Source organism: Struthio camelus, chromosome 2 (assembly GCF_040807025.1).
Source record: "Struthio camelus isolate bStrCam1 chromosome 2, bStrCam1.hap1, whole genome shotgun sequence".
Taxonomy (NCBI): Eukaryota; Metazoa; Chordata; class Aves; order Struthioniformes; family Struthionidae; genus Struthio; species Struthio camelus.
The window spans coordinates 15,254,435-15,279,005 of NC_090943.1; the positions used below are offsets into that span (position 1 = coordinate 15,254,435).

At 37.3% G+C, this 24,571-nt stretch overlaps 1 long non-coding RNA gene across 2 annotated transcripts in view; it reads left to right on the forward strand.

Moving 5' to 3' along the window:
- The window catches only part of LOC104150002 (uncharacterized), a 160,097-nt gene extending 141,767 nt beyond the window's left edge, over positions 1-18,330 (forward strand). The window contains exons 4-5 of one of the 2 annotated variants that reach the window (XR_695460.2): positions 6,833-6,919; positions 18,272-18,330. This is a non-coding gene — a long non-coding RNA (uncharacterized lncRNA). Of the gene's footprint in view, positions 1-6,832; positions 6,920-15,367; positions 15,430-18,271 lie in introns of those variants that run through there. The other variant, XR_011139553.1, reaches the window with a different exon arrangement.
- Positions 18,331-24,571: the final 6,241 nt, after the last annotated feature.

Here is a 24,571-nt window from a genome sequence, read left to right on the forward strand (position 1 = left end):
GTACATGCATTCATGCTTCTGGCACCATTTTGCAATGCTGGAGTAATACTGTTTTAGTCTCACACCACTGAAAGCACAATTTATCTCCTCATCATATTTCCACAGATCTGAGCAATAACATGTTTTAAATAGCATATTACATCATCTGCAATTATTTCTAGTGAGATTTATACCGTTCATTTCAAATGAGCCCCAAAATACAAAACTGTCCTAAAGCAGGCTTTGCCCAGCTGTGATTTTGGCTTGGGGATGAGGAGGGAAGTTTTCAGGGTTTACCCTTTCTATCTTCCATTCTTCTTTTTAAAACAGAATAATTCTATATGTCCAAGCTGGGATGTATTTGCTACTGATGGAAGTAACAGTAACAACACTAAGCAATAACATATGTTTTCTTTCAAGTTCAATCAAATCTAAGTCATAAAATTCATCATTCATAGTCAATTTTGGACTCATTTTCACATATTTGGGACTTAGAATATTTGTGAGTTCATGTTAACTGAAGCCTTGTTGGAAGCTGTTTATGAGTAACTTCAAAAAAGTTAGTGTATTTTTAGAGTGCTTAGATGCTTTGTTTAGCCCACTCTGAGCATTGTAACTATGTGTTTGAATCACTATAGCTTTTGTTAGTATTAGCATTTTAATCCTCTTTTTTTGAACCAGAGGGTTATAACAATGTGGAAAGATGTATTCCGGAATGAACGATAATAAACTAGTTCTCGTCTAACCAGGAACATATTTTGTTTGTATATGTAAATGGATACTGTCAAATTTGTTGGCTAGAGAACTGTTTTACCTTGAATAGTTTCCTAGCCACGTAACCAGAATTAATTTCCAAATGTGAGGGCTCTGATGGAGAACGTACTCTGGAATTTTACTGTAGAGAATGAACTTCCCTTAATTAACATATGGATTTCTATAATATGAATATATATTTTCTTAATTTCTAGTGGAAAGTATTGTGTTCTTAGTAGTCAAGCAAATAATCAGTAAAAGAAAGAAAATTAGTTTCCAATTTCTTTTTTTTTTTTTTTTTGTACATAACAGCAGGGCAACCTAATGGTGATAATGTAAGAATCATTTCTTAAGAACTGAAACAAGAAAGAGAAGTCAGCATTGGAGCTGCTGTGATTTTGAAAAGGAAATAGTTGGTTAGTGCAGAAAACACCATCTCTTCTAAAACACCTAAAAATCGTTAGCCTTCCAGGAATTCTACCCATCAATAAAAAATGGAAAGGCAAACAAATAGAACCAGCATCGTGTAGAAGAGCTTACAAGAAGTCTGTAACCTTTCACATGAAGACCATTTATTTGAATCAATTGGTCAATACTAATGATTTAAGTCTACAATCATCTGATAGTTGTTTACAGCTTTGTATGTAATTAGTAGACAGTTCACCTGATAGTAGAGTTCATAGCAGGCAGACATCCATCACCCAAAACTACAATGGTATAATCTGGATTCTCAGATGATGAGAAGCATTTCACGGACATGAGATAAAGTCCATTCTTTTATCCACTTCCATTTGCGCTCTTTGTTTGAAAGACAGGTAGTATAGGCAGATGTTACTTTTCCAACTCTAGAGACGTGTTACCCTGTTACGTAGTCTGCATAGCAAACTGAAGAGGAACTACCCATTTTATGGAGGCAGTGGCAAAGGCGATTACTCAGCTACTAATCCAACACTAGAATGCAACATCTATCTTTTACTCTATTTCTCATAAAACTTTTTTTTATAAGTATTTGCTTCTTAGGAACAGAATTGCTGCTGCTATTTCCCTCTTTTTTTCATTTTAGGGATCTTTGAGAATTTTTGAACATAATGACAAAAATTCTATTATTTTGTTGGTTTTTATTGATGGTCCAGAATTAGCCTAACAAAATAGAAATGGACTTCTACCTGCCTTTATAGTTTTGCTAAGTTAAGAACTCAAGAAATTTGTGGTTAGCTGGACTTCTGCATGCTTCAGTTTAGGAATAAAAACAGTCCTTCATAAAATATTGTTTTTTGCTGATGGGGACCACTGTCCTTTACAGGCTCATGTACTAAACCTCCTAAACTAGCTTTGTTTTTCTTCCTGTGGTTCATATGGTTGTCACCGCAGTGTATGTCTAGATGTTATCTTGCCTAGGTGAAGGAAGTAACACCACTGAGAAAGGAAGCCTGAGTGATGGATACCAGAAATTGGTCATTAGCCAAATCAGCTCACAAACGTTTGTGTAGCTCTTTCTGAATTGCATTGGCCATTAGGTGTGCGGTTTTATATAGGCTGCCATTTTGGCAGCCCTGTAGGTTGCTTTCTTCTGTCACCAACAGTGGAAAAGAAACCCTGTCGTTATGGATCTTCCATATACCTGAAGGGCCTAACAGCTTGATGGCTTAGGATGTTTTTCATGGTTTATGACTGAAGAAAAGTTACGATTGCAAAGAAAGACCATATCTCCTTCAAGATCTGTCTCATGAAAGTCTTTAATTTCTCCTTATGTGTTTTATTACCTCCAGGCTGTTGGTAGTCAGCAGCGCTGGCTGCAACACTGCTGGCGTAAGGAGAGAGCGGCGGACACGGTTCTTGTAGCATTCAGGCTAGGACATAGCCATTTAGTGTAAGAAAAACCTTTATGCGTTAAAACTACGAACTGAAAGAGAATTCATAACCTGTATACTAAATAGAAATACGAAATACAAGAAGGCACAAATTGCCTTCTTGATTGAATAAAATGTGATAAGGCCTACAAAATTTATTCATTTTCTTATATTTAAAAAAAATAGTAATATAGATAAGGACAGACACAATAGAAATAACCCAAAGGGGGCACATAATGACAAGACAGGAAAACACTGAAGCAACCTTTTCATTACATCCCCAGGTTCCCATATGCAGTTCTGAAGGTCCTTGAATGCCGACCAACTTCCGAGAGTCCTCCCCTGCACTAAGGCTGCAAGGGTAATATCCTATGGAAATCTAACTTTACTCCCCAAAGAAAGTTGTAGGGTACGCTAATGAATTAGACGCCAAGTCTCATTGATCTTGACAATGTCAAAAAACACTAGCCTTCAAAACATCAGACAAAATATTCATTACCAGTGAGCAGATCTAATAAAGCAGGAGAAGGTGGTAAGACAAAAAGGATACCCGCCATGGGGAAACTGCTCTGTCTGTTCTGGCGCTGAATTAGTGCCAAAGCTCTGCTCTGTCTCTCCCTGCAATTGCACAGGGTCTGTCCACAATCTGACTGCTGCGTCTAGTTAACAAACACTTGCATGCCAGCTGTGCGCATCCTGCAGACAGGCAGCTACTACGAACGCAGTCAAAGGGCCAGCCAGGTTTCCAGCTGCAGCATGCTCCCAAGGCACAGCTGGCAACAGGGCAGCTCTGAGCTGACAAAGTGCTATTCCAGCAGCCCCTTTCACTATTCTGAGACATTCTAGCAGACAATAAGGTAGTTTCCCCACTTCATTAGTGCACTCTGCCTATTTCCTCTGGGAAGACAAATTTCCATAGGAAACTCCGCTATTGGAAATTGATTCTTCCAGAGGTCTAACACCAGCCCCTCTCAGGCAGAAAAGCTGCTTAATGGGCCCAGTGGGGAGAAGCAGATGGATAGGAAAATGGCCAGCTTTCCAAAGCTATTTAAATCTAAAACCTCTTCTGCTGTGGCTGTGTTAGGGCCATATAAAATCAAGTAATATTTAGTAGAAAAGGGGTATTATGACAGAGGGGTTTGGGCAAAAAAAAAACGCTACCAAAGTAAAAAAGGTCCTTTGTAAATGTACATACAAATCTGATGACGATTGAAGTAAATCTGCATCTCCCCCTTGAAAACTATGAAGCAAGAGCCACTCAGCATCACTGAGAATGAAAGTCCTGGGGAACACCTAGAAAAGTTAAAAGTAGTCTTTCTGGTACGGATCTTCGCTTCTAGGCTTGAAATTTAGCTTTTACCTCTCTTACCATGGCAACAGGACAGAATTCTAGTAGAATTGTCCTCAATCCAACTGACAGCTGTTACTGGATGAGGGAAGAGAAGGGCACTGCTTTGTGGTAATATCTATCCATCACATAATTTATTAGTTTCCAGGTAATCTGAACCAGATAACCTGTTTGTACAGAGTACTCCGGTGGTTTCCCTGATTAGCTGTTCTTGTATCTGATGACTCTGAGAAATCTCCACACTACTGCTAGTCATTAAGCAGTTCACTGAGTACAAATGTGCTTCCCACTTCCAAAACGCTTACACTGGATATGGAGATAGATTCAAGACAGGACTAGCATAGTTCCAGCCTGTCACAGTAACAGTGTAAGTAATCATTCTCATGCTTGCAAACTGATACACAAATGAGATAGACAGGCAGATTATTATTCCTAGCACTTACCCTACAGACAAATTTCTCCAGGAAGGAAATTTGCTTTAAATATTGTCAATGCACACACACACTCTCGCACTCTCTGAGATTATCCTCTCAGTGGGAAACATGGGTGAAAAACATCCATCCTTTCAGATATGCTTAATTAAAAAATAGTGAAATATATAGCAGAAATATAAGGAACTAAGATTTTAGACACCTTTTTGTGTTAAAATGAAGGTCAGTGTTTATCTTTTGTGTAAGCATGATTACGCATAGAGGTTATGGATTCTCAAAAACAATTTGTTTTTCACAGGACAAAAACAAGGCAGGCTGACTAAGGCAAAGGAGAGAAGTGACAATTCTGAACATTCTATCTGCATCCACCTAACATTAAAAAATAAATCTGAATATTTTCCAAAGTGCAGGTGCAGAAAAAAAAAAAAAAAAAAAAAACTTTAGGCTACAGGATTGAATATTGCAGTAACTTTCAGCCCTTTGCTTGGTCTCTCATATTTGTTATACGCTTGGAATTTTATGGGACTGGAAGTACGAATGCTTTGATTAGAAGTCTATTCATTGTAATTCAGCATGAGGTGACTGGATGAAGACTTCTACAATATATTGCTCCAAGTCACATAAAAAACAGATGATATACGCAGAAAGCTTTATTAATGCCTAGACCCTTGTTTGCAAATCAAGCTGATAATCGTGCTTTGCTATTGCCTATCTGGAGAGGAGTCCAAAAAGTTCAAATGGGAGGGCCAGCTGTAGCACTGCATTCTCTGCTACACATTTTTTTGGTTGATTCACAAAGACTTTTGTGGCAAGAAAGTGAACTAGATTTCCTTGGTCAGGCCACTTTTCATACAGCCAAACTAATTATACATATATCTCCATAGCATCAATCTTTGTTAATTCTTTCAAGACATCTACACAAAGTTGCAAAAATTTACAGTCTTTTCTTTCAACTCCTGACTCCACCTTGAAAATGATCGTCTTTTGCTGAATATCCAGTTGGTTCAGGGCCTGGACTATGGCAAGTATTTTTGCTCCAGTTTATAGAAGAGTGTTACCTGAAGGTCTGTGGTAGTTTGCAGTTATTTCATTCCCAAAACAAAGCTGACGTAAGAAGAACGTATTCTCCAGTGTTTCCACTGTAACTTTATCTACTTTGACATGAAAGGGAATAAACTTGAGATCCAACTGAATTACTGCAGAAATGAGGTAGAAGAGGTACCAACAGGCTGAGCATCCGTAGATAGAGCATCCACTGTCTCCATCCTAGATTTAAGGAGCATTTATAGAAATCATGATTTAAGGCATTTTATGGCGCACATTCTTATGTGATATAGCTTAGATAATTTCAGTGCAGAATTCCACTTGAGCTGAATACCAAATATCTGACAAAAAAAGTGTTTGAGAAGTTAGTTTGATAAAAATCTGGTCACATGCTGAAGGAGAAAGAGTATGTTCTCCAAGAGAGCATATGCACTCTTACGTAGCGAAACCAATGCAGATTAGGAACAGAGATCATACTGGGAAAGAGATTAATTTGTGGATCTTCAGTGACATCAATACCTGTCTTTTTCTGGTGAGGAAAGGTATCATCCTGAAAAGCAACTTTCCACAGCCTTTTAGACATTTCTGCTTTTTTAGGGGGGAGGGGGGGGGATTCCTTTTTATGAAGAGTAAATAAATAACAGTTATCTATAACGCCCAGAGATTAATGTTTTTAGAGCATGAATAACTGTGTGAGTGATAAAATTTTACATTGGATAGCAACTCAGATGCTGGGATAAATCAGAAGAGGCAAAAAACATCACAGAAGAAAGAAGGTATAAGTATCCTAGTTTAACTTAGAGATGTCTAGGAGCAACTCTAAGTTTGCAGTTAAAGGGCAAAGGATAAAATAGCAATGTAGAATTAGTATGACTTAAGAAAACCTTATATGTGCCTTGACTGCAGCTAACACTAGCTTTAAGTTATGCCACAAAATTAACTGACTCCTGTATGTTACCAAAATACTTTCTCCTCCAAACAATGGAATTATCCCCTCCCACACATAGCAAGATCTGCTGGAAGTTCAGTGCAACTCAGTGCATGCAAGGATTTGGGCTACATTCATTTCATATTTATAAGCTGAAGTAATAACGTGGGAAAGAGTTCTTTTGAGGAAAGATGTGACGTGTTCTGTGTTAGTACAAAAAAGATAGAAAGAACTTGAAAATGGTAAAGAAAATAATGCAAAATGTGTCGAATGTCCTGGAGGAAAAGTACACCCTGCAAAACCTTCTCTTCAACCCTGTGCCTCTAGCCTGTGCTCACACAGCAACCTTACTCACTAGAGAGGATTACTCATTTATTGGTTTTAAGTGCAGGCCTCCTTGGCCTGTGGGTTTCTACACTGGCTTTCTACACTAATTTAAATCCTGAGATCATAAATGGCACTAGGACATTTGTTCCTAAACTGTATGTCTGCCTTTCAGGTCTCTGAAGCCTGAACACGCTGAGCAAGAGGATGCCCTGGAGTCAGAAGGTGGGAGACTGCAGATCTGAAGTGGTGCTTCTCAAAGGTGAGGTGGTGCTTGTAATTCCTGTGCTCTATTTCTCTTGGCATTAAGACAGCTTGTCTTTCTAAAATATGCTGTGGCTGCACAAGAGCCTTCATTTTGACCAAACGTTAATTGGGAAGAGCCTATGTGCTATGTTATACAAAGGAATAGATTGCATAATCCCAAGTTTTGTTTCTGACTTCAGAACATGTGAACTTATGACTATTGTAACAAGGAAAATGCACGTGCCAAAACTGAACTTCTGAATGGATTTTATAGAATGTTTACAGAAGACGTGTCTGCACAGTTACTAGCATTCTCCGAGTAAACCTAATTTTAATAATAGTGCATAAGTCACCATCAAAAAAAAGTATATGCCATGCTGTGACCTTGATGCCTAATTTACGTATTTCAACTTTGAAAGTCATATGCTTTCTAAAGGCTTCAGAGGAGCTAAAATCTCTTTACCAGTAGCTTTGGAACTTGAAAACAAATAATCCTATTATAAATTAATTAAGGAAAAAAGTGAATGTTCCCCCAGAATATTGTGTTAAGCGTATAGATGAGTCATTGAAAGAAAAAAATGACAAAATAATTAAGAAGTGCTTTTTTTTTTTTAATGACTCACCCACCCACCGACCTAGGCCTGTCTAGCAGGCAGCAGAATGTATGGTGTTAATGTGATCACAAATGGTGATTTAAAGCACAATAATTATTTTTATTCTGCCCTCTGCATTCCATACCTGGATATCAGTCTCTCTCACTAAGCATCAGCTGTAAGAACTGACAGATTACTTCCCGCTCAGCCTTCAGAAACACCACTGTATCATACATTTGTCTGAAATCTGCAATGCTGAGTTCATTCCCAGCCTAACTGGTTTTCTACAAAACCATACCTTTCACCGTATTTCTAATCTACTGCTGCAGTCTGGTGCATCTGCAGAGCTCCACGCTGGGGGAGGCACTCGGAGCTCAACGCCTTCTAACTCTGAGATGCTATTTATCAGTTACTACGTTTTTCTGCTAAAAATAAAAAAAAAGACTCTCTGTTTAGTCATCTATACGTCAACCTAGAAACAGTGAAAACCTTTTTTCCCCTCTCACCCACATTTGATAAATTTAAGACTGACTATTCTGTTGACAAAAGGAGCGGAAAGGGGGAAGGGCCTCACTCCAGCTGTTAGCAGCAATTTTGGCTCCGAAAGAGCCTTGAATCCAACTGCTGCAGACTGGAAAAGTCTGACTGGGGGCAGTGAAGCAATCCCACAGCAGGTCTAGCTCCCAACCGTCCCTGATTTTGTCATCAATCTTCATTGTTTGTCCTCTGTCTGGGGGTTTCCCTTCGGTAAGGATGTGGATTTGGAAACCTTAAAAAATGCTCCATTTTGTAAGCAATAGCTGAGTTCTCCTTTTGCACATCTTTCAGCCCCTCCTTCCCTCTTTATCACCTACAGTCTCCTTCTCTTATTTTACCTTTAAAACTTTCACCTATACTCACTGCAGCTTTTTGCTGCAGTTTAATTTTTGCCCAGTCCCTTCTGTGTAGTTTCATTTCACATCCCAAGTTTCTGCTGTGATATACATTGGAGACGGTCTGGGGGTAATCGAACTTTAAAAAAGATAGGCAGTAAGTAGCAGAGTGTATTGACTTCTCTAGATTGAGATTTCCTTCAGCATTCACAGGAGTAACTAATTTGTGCACCTTGTGAGCTGTCTCCCTCCAAAAGAATAATTGTGCATGCAGTCCAATTATATTTATGGCAGTTAAGAATCACAATTTGAGTTAGAAATAATAACAGAATTCAAGACAGAAAACAATCACCTTTTTTGGTCTGTTTCTTTTCTAAAAGAGGTCAGAGCCAATACTTCCACTGAGTTCAAGAGGAAGACTTTTCAGCTTTTATTGTCAAGTAAACACAGCTAAAATACGTAAGCCAAACATATACAGACAAAATACATGGCATATTTCTAAGGCCAAATTTGGTAACCAATCACAATGAATTAATTGGTTCTCAATGAGGGCAGAAGTTATGCCTACAAGACATTTTCCTTTATTTGGGATTTCAATAAACTATATATGTATGCAAAACAAAAAATAGATAGTGCCTCATTCAGGGGACTGTTGGTCGGTGTCTGAGACTACAAGACAGTTCTGCCTCACGAAAAAATTCATATTTCATAGTCATACCGTATGTGATTCATAGTTTTAGCCTCCCATTACTTACGTAAAGCTTACCATTTTGAGACCAAAATAAGGCTTTTTATTCATTCACTTCTCCCTAACACCTAATATTTGAATGTTTTAAAATGTCTGCACACACATGGTGACATAGTCCTGGAATTTAGGGGATCTTCATAAGAAAAAAAAAAAAACCACACAGGACTACAGCTAGAATTCCACTTACTTGGAAAAATATTCAAGCTTTAGATGCATCCTTTGCAGAGATGTGCAGATGAACCTAAAACTTGAATATTTTTCCAAGTAAAAAGAAAGAATCAACTGTTACTAACACGGTATTAGCTGAGGGTTGCTTAGGGATAGGAGCAAAGTCCAGTCACTTGGGAGCAACAGCACGAGAGCCGCCACGCTAGAGCCAACGGCACAGTCACTCTGCAGTGCAGCTGACAAACAAGTCAGGGGGAAGATAGCTGAGGGACCAGACCCAGATCTAGTTGTCGCTGTTGGAAACATTATATTCCAAAACAAAACTTAAGTAACTTATCAGCTGGAAAAGGGGGCTGACTACACCCAGAATGATTAATATTTTTATGTGTAAGAAGCTGATGGAAAGTTCCCGAACTCCTCTGACACAGACCACTGCTTATGAGTGGTGATATTAAGGACAGAAAGGGCAGGAAAGCAGTCAAGGAATTATTCCCATGAGGCCAAATCTACATACCTTTGCTATTCTCGTTTGAGTGATACTTCTTAAGGAGCTGTTGCTTTCAAGGTGCAAATTCTCCAAAAAAGTCTTTCCCATTTATTTGGTGGATTCTATATAATCACAGGCTTTCAGCTCTCTTTAGGGGAGAATTTTAGAGGTACAAATGAGAGTTACATGCTCAATTCCCATTATCTCCTGAGGACAATTACATGCTTAACTGCCCTCTGTGCCTTTTATAATCTTCCCTTTTAGAATCAGATGTTCATGATTACATAGATTATCTACAGTAGGTTTCACAACAGCAGTATTTTGAGGTGCTTTTTTAAAATGTTATTGGAAGGTTTGACAACACACACAAAATATAGAGTAATGTAGTCTATGGATTGTTTGTTTTAAGAAGCTGAGATTTTCATGCTAAAATAGGATATATTTTTAAGGAAACATACCCTCAGTCTAAAATATATATTATTATGGTTTAGTCTGTTGCTCCAGTGGATTAAAACATTCATTATACAAGCCACAGATAAGATATAATCTGGGCAGCTGATGATTTTTTGCAACATCACAGAAGATTAAAGAAGAGATTTTATTGTGAACTAGTTGAGTTTGCAGCAGAAAATTATGTCCACTATGTGGTAAAAAGGTTTGCTGTCACTTTCAGCTCTGGCTTTGCTTTATTTTATTTTTCCTAGTCTAGCTGGCTGTAAATCTTTGAAATTGCATAATGCCAATTAAGAAAAATAAAGAGCAAATTGAGATACTAGTATTCATAGAGGAATGCTGTTGGCTGAGGCCCCAGATATTTTTTGTCTCTCCAGTGATTTGCCTGTAACTGTTCCAGGAAGTTTGGGAAAAGCTTTGCCTTGACATCATGCTGCAAGTGCTGGAAAAGCTTTACCCTGGGAAAGATTTGAGGCCTGGTTCAATGTCCTGGGTAACCTATCCAATGACTTCCATGGACATTCTCAAGGTTAATGAATTTAGCAGAACCTAACCCCTCTCTCCCCCCTTTCAGAGCTGTTGTATTGAAAGAAAAGTTAACAATGTGGGGACTTTTTTTTATTTTTCTCCTCATTTCTCTCTTCTCAGAGTCTTTTTTCTTTTTTTTTTTAATGCAGCTGTTCCTATGAACAACATAGTGGGAAAGTAGTTTATATTACCTTGATTTTGTAAAAATATTTTTAACATCCACAGTAGTACTAAACTACTAATCTACACTACCAAAATGAGTATATGAAGGGTGACTGTCCTCTTCCTAATTCATGGGCTTGAGTGTTGGGTTTGGGGTTTTTTGTTTGTTTGTTTTGTTTTGTTTGTTTTACAAGCGAAAAACAATAGGTAAAGTTTCAGGAGACTCCTGGAGAAAAGTTAGTGGAGCCATTTAGACACAGTTCAGGAAGGCAGCCACTTTGATAGGTGAAATCACGTAAGAGCTAGCTTCTGAGGAAGAGAGAAAGCATCCAGCGCCAAGTAGGATCAGGTCATAATCGCTCAGTAGAATTACTACTCTGAGTGGGCTTTTGCTTTCTATGAACTATTGTTTTTACCTGCACTGCTTGTCAGCAACTGATTGGGCTCATGTGACCAGAACTGAACAACTGGGAAGCTGTGTGATCCAATCTCTATAGAAGTATCGAGGATCAGGAAGCCACACTGCTCTTCTAGAGGTGCCTGTCTCCTTTCACTGACTACAAAGAAAACCTAGCTGACTAGTTTAGACTAGAAGTCTTATTTTTACAGGACCAAAGTTAGGCAAGAAAAAAGGCAACTAAATAAATTCCAGTAATGACATTGCTCTTCATTTCCAAGTTAAATTTAGCATTATGAAATAAATGTAAAAACTGTAAAATAGTTTTGTGAGAAGCAATGACTATTTTTTCTGATAAAGGTTAGGGAAAAACAGGAAATAGAATGACCTTGAAAGTTAATAAAAAACGTTACTTCTACTGCTCCTGTTTCTAAATGTGCCAGTTTTTCTGACTTCTTATTCTTGAAGGACATTTTCTTCATAAATAGGAAAAATTGTTTTTATAACCTCTCACATTTGGCAAATTGAAACCCCAATGCCTCATTTCTCTTCGCTGATATTTCACAGTCAAGGGTTAGTAACATCTTAGAAACAATGCTAAGATTGTGTGTACTTGTTGTTTTTAATAAAACTGTCAAGCGCTAAAACCCTGTGAGTGCATAGGTGTATTTATAGATTGTTTCTCCGCAAATGGATGGGAAGTATTATTTTTGAAACTACATTCCCAAATGTAAAGCTAGTGAAACAAAAATTAACTCATTACAAAAAATTGCAAGAAGTGAATGCAGGTCTTGGACACAGATAAAAAAAACATATAGAAACTATTTAGTAGAATCAATAAACAATATTCATTTAAAATTTTACTTAAAGACGATCTTTAATATATATTCTTAAAAGTAATTGATTCTAAACAAGAAAAAAAAACTATTAAAAAATATTTTGTTTCCTTTTACTGTTGGTGTGGCTTTTTCTGTTGTAGACATTCTCCATGATAGACTACTGCTAACATTAGCATTTCAGAGTATACCATAGTCATTACTGAACTTCAAAAATGCTAGGTTGTTTCTCTCCTTCTACAGGTAGGTAAATTCAGATATAGACAGATTATGCCCAATATGCTAAGCTCAGGTATCTACATTTAGACACATCAACTCATATCTAGTTTTCAAGCAATTAGAATCACTTTCAGAGGTACCAGTTAAAAAAAATCCAATGAATTTAGGCAAGAGAAGGGCCCAGGGATCAGATCTGGGAAGGTATTTGGCCTCTAAATCATATTAGAAATTTCAATGGAAGTTGGATGCCTAAATACTTTTAAGGATATGGCTGTAAAACTGCAAAAGGAATTTAAGGATTCTACTTCTTAAACCTCCAGATAATGTAAAACCTCCAGATAACTTGCAAAAATAGCTGATACTAATTAGGTATTCGGACTTACTCCATAAGCCTGCAGAACTATCAGTACCTATAGGCATTTTTAAATAGATGTTCAGAAACTGTCACAAACCTCTAGCTAACTTGTGAAAATAGCTAGTTCTAATTAGGTATTCAGACTTACTCTGTAAGCCTGGAGTAGTATCAGTACCTATAGGCACTTTTAAATAGATGTGCAGAAAACATTAAGTTGATCAAGCCTTACCTAAAGTTGGAAGTACCAAAGAAAGGGCATCTCAGTCCTTGAAACTTAATTTGGCTCATATCCTCATGTAGGATTCTCGGGTATGGGGCATTTCTTGGAATCAGACACCCAAGTCAAGTCAACCCCTTCACAAAACCAGGCTATCTTCTGCATTTACGAGACACAAGAGTCTGGAAGCCACATCTATACTTCTGTCCCTGTAGTTAGCCAAAAAAGACATCCGTCTTTTGAATAGGCATCAGAACCCTGAGTCATATTTTTCTGCTTGATATCAACACCACAAATATTAAGAGATGAGGCCTGAATCTTATGGTTTACTGTGGTTCTTCTGAAAGGATTAACACTAGGCATCCTTCCTTTAGATATCAGTGGCAAGGAGAAGCTGAAATGCTTAGCTCGAGGCTGCAGATTCTTGCAGACTAGAAGTGCACTTTGGCTTTAAGAGTAGAAATAATCTGGCTGAGTATAGATGTCAACACAATTAATCATCCTGGGTTCCCTTGACAGTCAATGGAGATCTATTCAGCGTAGACAGTGGAGTTCAGGTTATGATTCATGTCATCCTAAAGTACATACTTAAAATAGGTCAGAGAAAGCATGCCCTAATAAGGCCTGTTTCTCTTCATAGACCACAGATGGAGCCTAAGATGATGAACTCAACTGAAGATAGCTGAAGTTAGAATGAAACTGTGCCTATGTTATGCAACACAACATCTGTGGATGTAATCTACTCTATATTGTATCCTATTATCCAAAGAGGATTAAAAAATGAATGTTCAAGTGTAAACATTTTAAAGTATAGCCTCTTGCAGGCTTACCTGCAAAATATATCCCTAAACATGTAGTATATGTATTTTTAAGGTTACAGTGAAAATCAGTGTAAAGAAACTCTGAAGAATCAAGGTCTTTAAAGAGAAAATAAAGTAAAAAATTAGACTTGGGATTTCAAAAGCAAAGGGATTTGAATGTCTCATGGAAATTGAGCAAGCATATCCTCTGGGCTTCTTTGAAAGCCTAAATATTAGTAAAGGAAAAATTAGATCAAGAAAATGTTGGCACTTCTTGCCATTTTGTTATTACAATGGGAATGCAGCAAAAATAGTTAATTCTCTTACAGAAAATGTGTGAATGTAAAGTCTTCCTTTCACTCATTCCATCATATTTTGTGCTGGCAGAAAGAAGAACATTCCTGTAGTCATATTTTATTTGCTTCAAGTTTTTTTCAGCGCACATGAATCCACTCTTATGCCAACTCCAACCACTGATTTTGAAAAATAAAACTCACAGGAATCTTGTAAGCAAAATCCTTTTTCAAAAGCACCATTTAAAAACGTTAAAAATAATTGCTTGTGTTCCACTCCAACCACACAATATTAAGCTCTGTCCATTAAGCAGGTTCTAAAGAGATTTTGATAGGAAGACTTATTATGAATACCTTGACTAATAAAAAAAACTGTACATGTTTATCTTTACATTAGTCTGTCTATTCCAACAGGAAATGTTATAGAACTATGATTACCAGGCACCGAGTTTTTTTAACTTCTAAAATACAGAAAGGAGGGGACAAGCTGTGGGGAGGAAAATGCAAGCCTTGTAGAACTCAACAGACCTCCCATCCCAGAGAGATTTATTTACTGGAAATTATGGTGAGAGGAAAAAGACTAAATAACTTTAAATCCCTAGTTATTATGTCACATGGAGCTACATAGTACAATATAGCCACAATCTGCTGTTTTGTAAACTGAGCTGTCAAACACTTATTTTAAAGCTGCAGCTTTTCAGGGTCCTCTGACAGCCAGTGGTCCCAGCTCTCAGCCTGATTCATGACTGGCTCTGAGACAGAGGAAGTTCGCGTCTGCTATAATCTAAACACTTTGCAAATGGAGCATTGGAACAGTGGTGAAAGAAGAAAATAGCCTAAACCCTATAACCCAGACAAGAATCCAGCAGAGCTTCTGGGGAGAAGAGAAAGAAAATAAGTACAACAGCAGGGACTGCAATATCACCAGTTGTATTCGATTTTATTTCAAACTATTACAGTTCCGGGAAGGGGGAAGAAGTTGGTTTTAAGCTACTTAGCTGAAAAGCAGTGAAGATTAGTCTTTGTCAAAATGTGGAAACAATGTCCCAGACGTGTACTTCTGCAACATCTGTATTTTCCATTTCAAACATAAAGGCAATAAGGTGGGTTCTGGGAGGCTTTCTCCTTCTCCTCTTCCTCCTATCCCTAAGTGTTGTGTCCTTAAATTCAGGTCAGTGGGCGATTATAAAGCACTGCCATTGCACTGGGCTCAGTATTTACTGTTTCAGAGGCATCATGCAGACAGTGAAAGGAATGTATATTCCTGGGCTGTGATAATGTACCACTGTAGTGAGAAAATGAAACCAAGACGTTTACTGCTTATTCTGTCTTAAAGGAGACAGACGTTGAAATCCAGAAGAAAAATGGGGGGGATCCTTCTAATTAATTGAACAAAAAGTAAGTGTACAATACACTATTACCTTGGAATTCATTTTCCATTTTGCCCTAACTACAATCCCCCCACAATCCCAGTCTTCCTTATCCCCAGTATATGTGTGTGGTACCTGTGCTCCATTCTCTCTTCCCAATCCTAACCTTTTTGCACAGAGCAGCTCTCATCAAAAGACTCTGCCAGGGTATAAAGGAGGCCTTCAATTCATCCCTTCATCTCCTGGTCTGACCAAGTATAGAACATGCTTGTGTTAATTATTTATATGCACTTTAAGTTAGGATTGTGTGTAGCCTCAGGATAGCATTCCAGCTACATGTTTGTCTCAACTATCAGGAAAAAATACATTTCTGGATAAAAACTTGGTAAATCTGTCCTACCAGTTCTTATGGTAATATAAATCAAATGTATTTTTGTAGTTTGTGTCCAGTGAGTTACGGCTCACTTCTTCTTTAGTATTTATTATATGGGCAGTAACGCAATATAACAGAAATCATTGTCAAAGGGAAGAATTTGTGAGAAGAAATAGTAGTATAATTTGTACAGAAATGTACAATGATGAAGATTTTGGCAACTTACTCCAAATGCTTGTAGCAGCCATAATATTTGTCTTTCAAAAATGATTTATGGGCAGCTGGAATTAACATGCATTACTTGGAATCTGCAGAAGAATCTACATGGTGGTTCACGGCCTTCAGAAGGCTGGATGCCTTAAAGCAGAGCTAGGGATAATATGGAGAGCAGGCTCAGAAAGTATCTACAGACTTGTGCCAGCATTGTATCTACAGCATTGTGCCAGCCATGCCTTTGTCATCAAGCAATGGAAAGGCTTTTCTTGTTAAACCGAAGTAATTAAATCTCCCTGCTCTCATTAAAAAAATACAACTGTCTGCTGTTGGTCTGAAGACTTGCACCAAGTGAATGTAAATTTTAATTTCATGGTGCAAGTGTTAAATTATTGCCATCTAAGCTGTCTGCCAATGTTACATGAAATCCCACCACATTTTAATAATTCTCCTTTTGTTTTGGATGGAAATACCACATGTGTTATGATTTGGATGTTTTTTATGTGCAATTAGAGCCCTGAGAACCACAACAACATAACCACATTCAATTCACCTAATTGGACTGAAACCATCATTTCTGCAATAGTTTGTGTTCCTTTGTGTGCCTGTGTGTGTGCACACATGCGTGTAAAATGAAACTTATTTTCTCCTCCATCCTTTGTTAAAATAAAAGAGAAGCTCCTGCCAATTTAAATTTAACATGTAGCTGTATATTCCATGTTGGTCTCAGAATTCACTGTTGGAATGTGCATAAGTAAAAATCAGTCCTTCTAAACCCCATATTTCCTTATAAATAATTTCTTCATTATCTGCTAGTGTTAAAACTATACTAGCATGGATTTGTTTTTCATTCTCCCTCTTCACATTGCATTGGATGACATTTTTCAGATTGCCAGATTGTATAGTCACACAAGATAGAAGCACTCTCTTCCATGTAGGAGAAAAATACTGATTTTTCTTTCAGGAGTGCAGAATTACAGACAAACTTGGCATTGTTCATGAGATCACATGGCTGTACCATGCATTGACAAAGAGCTGATATACTCACATAAATAGAGTTAATAGATTTCATTCTAAAATGACCTTTGTGATCAACATTTCTGCATTCCTGAGATACTTCCCATATTTGTATCATGTCAACTAACAAGTAAGACATGGAGCATCCTAAAGAGCAAACTGAAGAGAGTGACCATTTTAGCTGGCTTAGCTCAGCATTTTTAATAGCATTACCATGAATGCTGTAAATATCAGTTTCTCCTCCTGACCTGAATGAGCCAGTTCTTGCAGCAAAGAGTTATTTGACTCCTTCTGTCTACTCAGTAAGCAGCCTGTACTAACACTGCAAACAATGGCAATAGTTGATGCTATGCTTATGGTTATGTGAGCTTATTCCCCATCCAGAATATAAGGACAAACTAGTGGATCCTTAGCTTCATGCTACTACATTCTAGTCAGCATAAAACAGTAATTCTTAATAATTTGAATAGTAATTATAATTATTAATAAATCAAATAGTCATAATTCAAAGAACAACTATCTTTAAATTAACAAAGCAAGATCAAAAATTAGCCTGTAAAAAAAAAATGCAACTTTGGTATTCATTGGCAGGGCCTTATTGATCCTGCAACGAGGTAAAATCAAGCCAAGTACCTTTGCATTCTATGCAGTTTTCGGAAAAACAGTACTAATAGGTGTTAATATATACTTCATTCTTTTCCTTCAGTATTTCCCATATAAACCCAAGCATATTCTACCACCACTATTCATTATCTTGCTCTTCATTTGCAGTGCTCTGTGACAGATTTCCAAATCTTTTGATCCAATCTTATTGGGAGAGTAAATATTAATGTGCATTGCAATGCCACCCCACAGTGACCAGAACAATTTCTTTACCAAAGCCATTGAGGGCATTTCTAGGAAATTTTAATCATGCGTGTTGCTATAACCAGAGGAAATTGGATTTTGCGTTTTATTTTTTGCTTCAGTCTGGCACAAAATATTATCTATATTTGTAAACCACAGTATACCAACTGGAATTTGCAAAGGAAAACTATCAAATTTAGGAATATATATTCTATTTATAGTATACGTGTATAAATACAAGGCCAGTTTTTAAGTTTTAGCGTTAAACAAACTAGCTTGTTAGCTTTTAAGTGGCTCAGAATCAACACTGACTGCGAACTCACATGTATAGCCCAGGAACTTGTGTTTACTGTTGAAGGCCTAATCCTGTAAACAAGTCTTGATTACACAAGAAGACAATAGGGCTCTTCTTTTGTTTCAGAGTTTACACGGTCAGAGGCTGAGATCATTATTTTTGAAAACTGATGATGAGAATACACAGTAAGTACCCTTGCAAAGTTTTTACAATGAATCCTGTACATAAAGTCCATGACAGAAATACATAGTGTCTCCAAAGGATAGTGTCTCCAATTATGATGTACTGTGTTTGAATAATGACTCTGAATGTTTTATCATCATCAGTTTACATAATGCATCATAATAATGTATCAAAATGTGATGTACACATTTAAATGATTGTTTTAAGTGCATAGAGGTGAATTGCCACAGCCTTGCACCATAAACTTTGTAAACCCTTTTTGAAGACTACTTTTTTATCCCAATCCTCTTTTGCTCAAAAAAAAATGTGAAGGAAACAGAAAACACAAATAAAACTGCATTACAATGGTCCCGTGTGTCTGGCTAAAACAAAAGGCAGGAAATTCTTAGAAGTGTGGCTACAAAGTGAAAGATGCCTATAAATATGTCTTCCTCATGTCCTAGGCTTATCTATTCACAATTATTTCCCTATCAATATTTTCTTAATTTATGCACACAGCAGGCATTGGTCTATGTGCCAAGACCACATTCTTGGTTTGAGATCTGGAATACAAGCCATGCCAGTGCATGCTTCTACTTCAACATTAGAAGTGGGAATGGATGAAGTCCCTAGATTTCAGCTCCTGGACAGTTTATGATTGAAGCCAATTTCCAATCCTTAGCAATATTCTGCTGTGGATTTTGAGGTCCAGATTCCGCTTTCAGGAATTACGAGGGAACTCCAGAGATGCCAGGAGGATAAATGGCACTGCAATTCCATTGAGTGTGCTCGGCACTTTCCAGCAGGTATCCAGGACTCTGGACTTTGCTACTCATGGCTAGATCCAAAGAGCAGCCAAGGTGCTTACAGACCCAGGAAATGCAACATCAATTAGGTTTCAGGCATTCAGCCCACAAAGTAGAATCCCAGCCCAAGATTAGGTATTTGTTACCTACAGAGGACATAGAACAGCTTCAGTATCTCAGAGGATTGACTCAAAGAAAACATAGGCATTAACTGTACAAGTAGCTAGCTCTAACTCACAATGCTGAAGCTGAAATGATGCCAATTTGTGGAGAGTAGGCACTTAATGTCACAGCTGAAGACCAGGTCTGCTTCTGTTTATTCAGAATTCACAGATCATTCAGCAGGTTTCTTTTAAAATATGACCACTGACGAAGTTAAGATGCTGTTAATGCTACTTTGGATTGTTCCTAGTTCTACCAGTTTATGAAAAGTAGGTATAAAAAGCTGTGTGCACCAAAGACAAAGGCCAGAACTCAGCTTTCTCCATACAATTCTTTCTTTCATTTTTCATCCTCAGGAATTTTACATTCAGTTTTGTATCTGGAGCGACACAGCTCTGATACAGATACGTAGGCTAGCCTGGAACACAGTGGGTAAGATGTGCTTCCTCAGAATTAAGAGGTTTAAATGCCTGAGGTCAAAGAAGATGTACAAAGAAGTTTTCTGCTTCCTAAAGGATTGCACTAATCATGAGGCCACTACAACATCTTCACGTGACTTCACTTGTGTTTCAAAAATAAAATATCCATGATAACATTCTGAGGGGATACCCGTTTTGTTGGCAAGTACTACGTGGCTCTAAACATGGTTTGCGGGTTTGAGCTATAAGGGAACCACATCACTTACCTTCGGGGTTTCCAGGCTGCTTAAGTCACGCTGAGGTACCTATCTGGTTAGCCTTGGACATTTCTAAGAATGAGACTTTCTGGGAATTTCTGAGACATAGAACATTAGGTGACTTGGAAGAGCTTCAGAGAAAATAGGGAAGCCAATTATGCTTAAATGACAGTACATTGACTGGCAGTCAATGAATACAAGTTTTTGGAGTCACAGTTGCAACAGAGACGCCTTAAACCTTCCTGTGTCCTGTTTTAGGTAAGAGTTTTAGACAGGTATTTTTATTGACCCTAATCTGTTGCTGATTTTTGAGATGGAAAAGTCTAAAGACACATCTTCCACTTCTGATGTTGCTTCTGCATTGCTAATGAAAAGGTAAGTGATTACAATTAAATTCTGCACTAAATGAACACAGCTACAGCTCAAAATCTGTTCCTATGCCAAAAAAGGTGCAACTTTTTACATGGAACACTTCTACCTCCTTGATAATTTTTTCAGAAAGACTTTCTGACATGTATCATTCGCTTTAAAGTTTATTAATTTATTTCTCATGCAGTTACGTTCTTAAGGCAAAAAGATCAAAAGGATAGATAGGTTCAGAGCACAAGCCATAAACTAGTTAGATTTCAAGATGATTGACACTATTTGAATCCTGTTCTGACAAACTATATAAATGACTAAAGAAGAAGGATTCTTCAGTTGACTCTTTTAAATTACTTTCTACCACAGGACTAGACATATCCCGTGGCAAAGGGGAGGGTGTGGGCTCTGCATAGCTATACAGCTACCATTGTGTCTCATAAAGTAGAAGCATGCACCCCACACTGAATATAGCTTCTTTTTCTCCCTTCTGGTAAATCCAGGTTTCAACAACTACTCTTTCATTTCGGCTCGGTTCCCACCCACTCTGCCTCTGTGTGGATCCTTTTCCCCAGCCATGTAATTTCCTGATAGTTCACCAGAAAGGTTACCGGACAACAGAAATCCCACTCAAATCAGTGGCGTCTATACACAGTGTTATAATGCATAATATATATGATTCCTATATGATGGCAGTTTTCTTGACCTAGAACTTCCTTCTGCTTAATTTTTAAAAGCTGTATGATCTGTCAAGACATGTAGCAGATTATGAGCATACTGTTTTTCCTGTGGCCAGCATTTATTAGGATGCTTGCAGAGCATATAATTTCCACGTAAAAAGGAACTAGTTTGTCTTCTTAGATGAATCAGTTGATCACTCTGCCTGCTGAGTTCTCTCATAATTGTATACTTTATTTTCCTGTGGGAAAAACAAACTTTCACGACAAACTAGAAACCCTCCTTAATTTAATGATGAGTGCATCATATTGTTCTATAGAATTTTATAGGATGGTTCAAAATGTTACACAGTTCTTAACATTCTATATCAAAACCTATAGTGTTTTTTAATAATTTCTATAAGACCCTTTTGGTGTTATCCCTCTTATAAGATATAAATCTTCTCTTTTGACTTCACTCCTTCTACAGCATATAAGTCTTTCATAGGAACGCCTAAGCAAGACAATATCAAACCATAATGTCAGAACATTTCCTTCATTGAAATTTACACAGATATTAATTTCCTCTCTATTCTTGGGGTTTACATGCACCAAATATTTGAAGACGGTTATCATGTTCCTTCTTATGCATCACTTTTAGTTAACCTACAATATACATATTTTACTCCTTTAATCCTTCTTCATAAATCAGTTTCTCTATCCTCCTTAATTATGCATGTTAGTCCTCTCTGAACTCCCTCCAATATCAAAACTTTTGTTTAGTCTTTCATTTTAACTATTTAAACTATTTGCTTTAAAATATCTATAATTTTAAACATATTTAGGCTTACAATGACAATGTCAGAAGTAGTAGAATAAATGTGATATGATAATAATTCCTGAATAATTCCCATAAGATTAAGGATATAGCAAATATACCCCACTAAAGCTAAGGTATATTGCAAGTTTTTCCCCTTTTCCTTTACATTTTATGTTGGATTTTCATAGTGCAACATAGTGTAACTTTACTGTACTAAGATTACAGATGGGATTTATTTCAACTAACATTAGGTGCCTACTATTCTTTCTAAGCTCCATGCTTAGAGCAGAACTGGCATCTTTTAGGTTGCAGCTTCAGGACGAGATGAATCACAACATTGACTATACTGACTGACGACGAGAAGACTCTAAGATACTCAGAACCTACGAGCTCATGAACCTGTGCTGCTGTTTGATGTCTACATATGTAGACATTTATATTCAGCCAGATGAATCCCACCCTCATGTCTTCGTCATACCACATTACTTGAAAAGCTGTGGGAGGACCAAAGCAAGGTCACTCTTCTGTAGTATAAAATAGTTCTTCCTCCAAACCAGGCTAGCCAGAATACTGCATTTATGCAGGGGACCTCCAGGGTTTCCAGTGTGAGGTGTAGCTTTGTGTCTGACTCTACAGTCTAGTCAATGCAGAGATATGAAAGTTCTCAGTAACTGGATATCAAGACCCCCAAGGCATTATATCATTCTCTCAAGGAATGGAGTACTTGAAAAGTTAGCATCAGAGTAAAAATTTACACAGAGACGCATATACACAATATAATTAGAAGATTAAGGTAAAATTAAAACACTGCCTTTGGGAAAGTCTGTCTCTTAACTGGCAGAAAAATGATTAAACCTGCCACATCAGATGCTTCTGCTAAATTGAAGATCTTAAAAAAACAAACTCTTATTTATAATTCTCATCCTCTTAGCTCATCAAGAAAAGCCTGTAAATTGGCGAATTTCTTGCCAAAAACATAGTGATCAAAAAATATGCTGCTTTTAATCAGTCCCTCCAAAAATCTTAAGGGAGGTTTTCCTTCTTAAGGTAACATATTGTTTCTTAGGGAAATATTTAGTTCCCAGTAGGTTATGTCAAATATTTTATTTCTAACAAATGAGTATAGGACTTCTAACTGGAAGTAAACTACAAACCACTTACAGATGTTTTGTAACAAGTGCATGTCCATTTACTGCAGTTAGCAGAGCCACCTCATTCCGACCTCAGCTGTTTGAAAGCACTGCTCCTTTTCTGGATTATGCTTCATGGAAGCACAGGGAAACTGTAGAAGTTGCCAAACAACCACAAGACTAGAAGTAATACTATCACTTTCTCAGAGTTCTGGGTCAATATCATACTTTCTTGCTGGAGCTTTGAAATATCACTATGAATTTCTGAGACAACTTCAGCTACATAACGAAAGATGCGTGAGTCATGCCTGCAAACAGCAGGGAGTCAGCCCAGCAAGGGCTAGTGGGCCTTTTTTTTTCTGGTAAGATCTTTTCCTACAAGAAAACTAATTTTTTTTCCTCAATAGTGTAAGACTATAACTTATAGGTGATAAAACAATTGGTAGTGCAGGACTATTCAGGATCCATTCAGACTTTTGTGTACCTGACATTTGATTTTCCTCATTATTTCTTTTGTCGGACTTAAGATTAGTCCACTATTCTAACTGTAGTGATTCAGTCAGCTGTCTCCAAATGTGAGATGCTACCTTTTCCTTCCTTCTTTTCATTTTTAACACATGAAGATGTTTACGCAATACATGACAGCAAGTCAGATTAGTGAAATAAAATGAGGTAAAATAAAATAGAATACCAGAAAATACATATATTATTTTCAGTGTTATAAGAACTTTTGTAAACAGAAATGGTTTACAATATATATAGAATATTTTGAAATATTTTCTTGTGCTTCTTTTCCATTTTCCCACTTTACATCTAAAAAAGAAGAAAAAAAAAAGCACTGAAAGGGACAGGAAGACTGGGATTGAAAGAGACAGCAGGAAGTAAAAATCATAACCTTCAAGTATTCGTAAGACTCTGAAAGTGTCAAAAAATTTCATGAAAACAAACATTCCAGTTTCTATAAAAACAGCTTAGCAGAAAAAAAGGTTATAGAATCATAATCACTACCCTGCTACAGATATTTCTCTCCTTCTCTTACCGTTTTCCATTATAAATTCAGTATCCTTATAGTAACGACATTTCTTTTCCTTAATCTGTCCCTATAAGTTAGCTTTGCTGTATTTTCTCCTGCATTTTCAGAACTGAATGATTTTCAACTATATCAGTTGTTTTCAGTTTCCAGTTTCAAATACTTTAAAGACACTTGCTTTCTCTCCTGCATTTTTTTATCTGCAGTTTCTTTCTTCATTCTAGTGTCACAATGAGAGTCGTGCTCTATCCCAGTGTCAGTGCCATCCTAAAAGATGTTTTTGTGGCCACATTAGAAGTATCCATACTGCCAACACACAAAACATCCTATATTGTATGTTTTGCACCATGAGGGGAATCTGGCTAAGTAGAGGGGAACGTGGAGTCCACAATTCTTTTCAGTAACCCTACTGAAAACTATTTGGCTTCACCTGCGCTGGGAAGATATCTGTCACCATTTGAAAAAAAGACCATTTAGGATTCTAGGTATGGTGGGGACAAGCCAATGAATTGTGTCAAACGCATTCAGTGAATATTAGAGGACAGTAAACACAGTGTGGAAAATCTGTATTTCCAATTGTCTGCTGTGACAACACAGCAATTAAAAAAACCCAACATGTCTGTA